Raw genomic sequence first — 4,586 nt, 5'->3', positions numbered from 1 at the left:
TGCTCTCTCTCTCCTTATCCCCCCTCCCTTACCGTGTCCCTCTGCTTCCCTGGGAGGTGGAGTCTAGAAGGAAACCGTGAGAGGATATAAGGGATGTGGAAGAGTGGAAAAAGAGAGGAGGGGGAGCCTCAACTGACCTTTTTGCGAAAAATAGTCCGACCTGATTGATTTGTGTCAACATCTTAATTGACAACATTACCGAATATTTGTATTTATTCCATTAGTTCCGTGTGTGTACAAACATTCCTCTTGGGTCCAATCTCCAGATTTATCTGTGCTGCACAGTGATATACACAGTCTACTGGAGCAGAGAACTGATGAAGAGGAGAACTAGTCTGTGTGAGTGAGCGAGCGAGCGAGGTGATAGATAGGTGAGTGATTTGGCTGGGTTGTGTGTGGTGTGGTGGGGAAGTAGCTCTGTCAATGGGGGGGGCAGGGGGGGCAGGGGGGGCAGGGGGGGGGGGTTGAATCAGCAGGAGGGGTGGACTTGTCTAATTGAGAAAGTGCTGGGCTCTGCATGGGGGCCAAGGAATGTGCATAGTTAGACTCCACTCCTCATTCGTCCTAATGTAGTGCTGATGCAGGGAAGAGGAGAGAAACAGAGAGGGAAAGAAAGAGGGACTGTAGAATAGAATATCCTATTACTTCTGCTGCCTTTCGCTATCCATGGCTTATGGGGAGTTGTCAGGCCTCTCCTGTGCCCTAGAGGCACATATTCACGCATGGGTGCACACAATGATGAATGGCCCGTAGAATGGGGGGAGGAAAGCATCGGTATCGGTTAAGTAAAGAAAACTGGACCAAGCATGAAACAACAAGGATATACAGGTAACTGCCAAAATAAAGGAAACACCAACATAAACTGTCTTAATAGGGCGTTGGGCCACGACGGGCCACCAGAACAGCTTCAATGCACCTTGGCATAGATTCTACAAGTGTCTTAAACCATACGACACCATTCTTCCACAAAACAAATCCATGTTTTTGGTGGTGGAAAGTGCTGTCTCAGGTGCCCCTCCAGAATCTCCCGTAACTGTTTCAATTGGGTTGAGATCTGATGACTGAGACACACACACACACACCCTTTAAACCCCCTATGTTCTTTTGAGACCCCTCTTTCAAAGTTACTGAGATCTCTTCTAGCCATGGTATCCAAAATAATGGGAAACAGGGCATTTTTATACATGACCCTAAGCATGATGGGATGTTTTCATTTAAATTGCTTAATTAACTTAGGAACCACACCTGTGTGGAAGCACCTGCTTTCAATATACCTTGTATCCCTGATGTTGTCAAGTATTTCCTTTATTTTAGCAGTTCCCTGTATGGTGCACAACTGTAATAGGCCATGTAAGAAGATTCCTGTTGAATCTACAAACCTACATCATTAGAATGTGTACAGAATTAACTAAAGTCTGATTTAAAATATGGTGTCAAATATGGTGCCTGTCCTATTACGCACTATTGTATTGTGCCAAAATCAAAACATGACGCCTCATAAAAATATGCGTGTCAGCCACTAGGGTGTGGGTGACATCTGGTGGTTTGTACAAAAACTACATTCACGGTAAAGATAACTATTTCTGACCAACCTGTAATGAGGGGAGGGGAGAGGAGAGGAGGGTGATAATGAGGAAGAGGAGAAGATCAAGAGAATGATAAAGAATATGAAAACAATCAGTAGCGGCGTTTTGTAAAACAATTGCTCATGAAAAATAACAATTGATATGGAAGCTGAATAAATAAAATCATTTTCATTATGAAGATTACGATGGCTATCATGATGAAAAACACGTGGATGCTGCTGGCGATGATTTCACTAGGGAAGAATAGTTAATCCCATTGATTACTGAGTGCTACCCGGCCTCTCACAATGGAACCATGGCTACGTCTCAAATTGCACCCCAATTCCTATGTAGTGCACTACGTTTGACCAGGGCCCATAGGGCTCTGGTCAAAGGTAGTGCACAATATAGGGAATAGGGTGCCGTTTGGGACACACACACAATTAGTCATTGTGCTGTGTGTTTTTAATTACTCTCTTGATTGGATTAGGGCATTATACTACGCTGACGACTCCCACTTAATAGGGTATTATTAACAAGTATGTTATCATACAGTTGAAGTCGGAAGTCTACATACACTTAGGTTGGAGTCATTAAAACTCGTTTTTCAACCACTCCACAAATTTCTTGTTAACAAACTATAGTTTTGACACGTCGGTTAGGACATCTACTTTGTGCATGACACAAGTAATTTTTCCAACAATTGTTTACAGACAGATTATTTCACTTATAATTCACTGTATCACAATTCCAATGGGTCAGAAGTTTACATACACTAAATTGACTGTGCCTTTAAAGAGCTTGGAAAATTCCAGAAAATGATGTCATGGCTTTAGAAGCTTCTGATAGGCTAAATGGCATAATTTGAGTCAATTGGAGGTGTACCTGTGGATGTATTTCAAGGCCTACCTTCAAACTCAGTGCCTCTTTGCTTGACATCATGGAAAATAAAAATGAATAAAATAAAAAAATAAAAGTCTGGTTCATCCTTGGGAGCAATTTCCAAACGCCTGAAGGTACCACGTTCATCTGTACAAACAATAGTACGCAAGTATAAACACCATGGGACCACGCAGCCGTCATATGTCTAAGGAAGGAAATGTGTTCTGTCTCCTAGAGATGAACGAACTTTGAAAAGTGCAAATCAGTCCTAAAACGACAGCAAAGGACCTTGTGAAGATCCTGGAGGAAACGGGTACAAAAGTATCTATATCCACAGTAAAACAAGTCCTATATCAACATAACCTGAAAGGCCGCTCAGCAAGGAAGAAGCCACTGCTCCAAAACCGCCATAAAAAAGCCAGACTCAGGTTTGCAACTGCACATGGGGACAAAGATCGTACTTTTTGGAGAAATGTCCTCTGGTCTGATGAAACAAAAATATAATTTTTGGCCCTAATGACCATCGTTATGTTTGGAGAAAAAAGGGGAGGCTTGCAAGCCGAAGAACACCATCCCAACCGTAAAGCACAGGGGTGGCAGCATCATGTTGTGGGGGTGCTTTGTTGCTGCAGGAGGGACTGGTGCACTTCACAAAATAGATGGCATCATGAGGGAGGAAAATTATGTGGATATATTGAAGCAACATCTCAAGACAACAGTCAGGAGCAAATGGGTCTTCCAAATAGACAATGACCCCAAGCATACTTCCAAAGTTGTGGCAAAATGGCTCAAGGACAACAAAGTCAAGGTATTGGAGTGGCCATCACAAAGCCCTGACCTCAATCCTATAGAAAATGTGTGGGTATAACTGAAAAAGCGCAGGAAGGCCTAAAAACCTGACTCAGCTACACCAGCTCTGTCAGGAGGAATGGGCTAAAATTCACCCAACTTATTGTGGGAAGCTTGTGGAAGGCTACCCAAAATGTTGGACCCAAGTTAAACAATTTAAAGGCAATGCTACCAAATACTAATTGAATGTATGTAAAATTCTGACCCACTGGGAATGTGATGAAAGGAATAGAAGCTGAAATAAATCCTTCTCTCTACTATTATTCTGACATTTCACATTCTTCAAATAAAGTGGTGATCCTAACTGACCTAAGACAGGGAATTTTTACTAGGATTAAATGTCAGGAATTGTGAAAAACTGAGTTTAAATGTATATGGCTAAGGTGTATGTAAACTTCCGACTTCAACTGAATGTGCGGCATTTTCAAAGTAGCCTTTTCCTGATGAATTATCTTTTGACGAATGCCTTTCACCTGTCTCATTGCATACTTCTAGTAGGCTACTATCTAGATTTGAGTATGTGTTGTATTTTGACTTTACAATACCTGTCTTTATCCTCCTCTCTCCAACCCTCCTTGACTTCCTGTTTACTGGAGCGCCATCTGTCACGTATTAATAGATGGAATTAAATGATGGTGAATGTCATTGCTATGACTTTAATTCCAAAACCATTTCCCTCTCCACATTGTCAGGCTAAAGGGTGACATATTTCATAAGCCCGTAAGTATCAGATCTCTGACTCTCAAACCAATTTGATTAATCTGTCATATTTCTATAATCTCCTCCCCGGCATTCATACACAGGACCATCACGATTAAGTGGGAAATTATCCAAATTGCCACCTTGGCAAGCTCCCATAAAACCCAATAAAATAGTAATTTTATCACTCAATAAAACTAAATGTCAACTATTCTTCCCTTATTCGGCACACACACACACACACACACACACACACACACACACACACACACACACACACACACACACACACACACACACACACACACACACACACACACACACACACACACACACACACACACACACACACACAAAAGGAGAAAGAACTGTCAAACTTGATGAATAAATCTGTCAGATGACAAATACTTTGCCATGCAACTGCGGGACAACTGAAACTGTGGATCTTACAGTCAGTCATAAGCCTGGTTTAAATTAATATGTCAGGATGGACATAACTTAATACTGGAAAATAATTAAATAAAGGAGTCATAATACAATTGATATCCATGGACATATGGTTCATATGCTGCTATATGGATTATAGTTCAT

The sequence above is a fragment of the Salvelinus fontinalis genome, chromosome 32 (assembly GCF_029448725.1).
Source record: "Salvelinus fontinalis isolate EN_2023a chromosome 32, ASM2944872v1, whole genome shotgun sequence".
Taxonomy (NCBI): Eukaryota; Metazoa; Chordata; class Actinopteri; order Salmoniformes; family Salmonidae; genus Salvelinus; species Salvelinus fontinalis.
The sequence above is the reverse complement of the archived record's forward strand: the minus strand, read 5'-3'. Positions refer to the sequence as shown.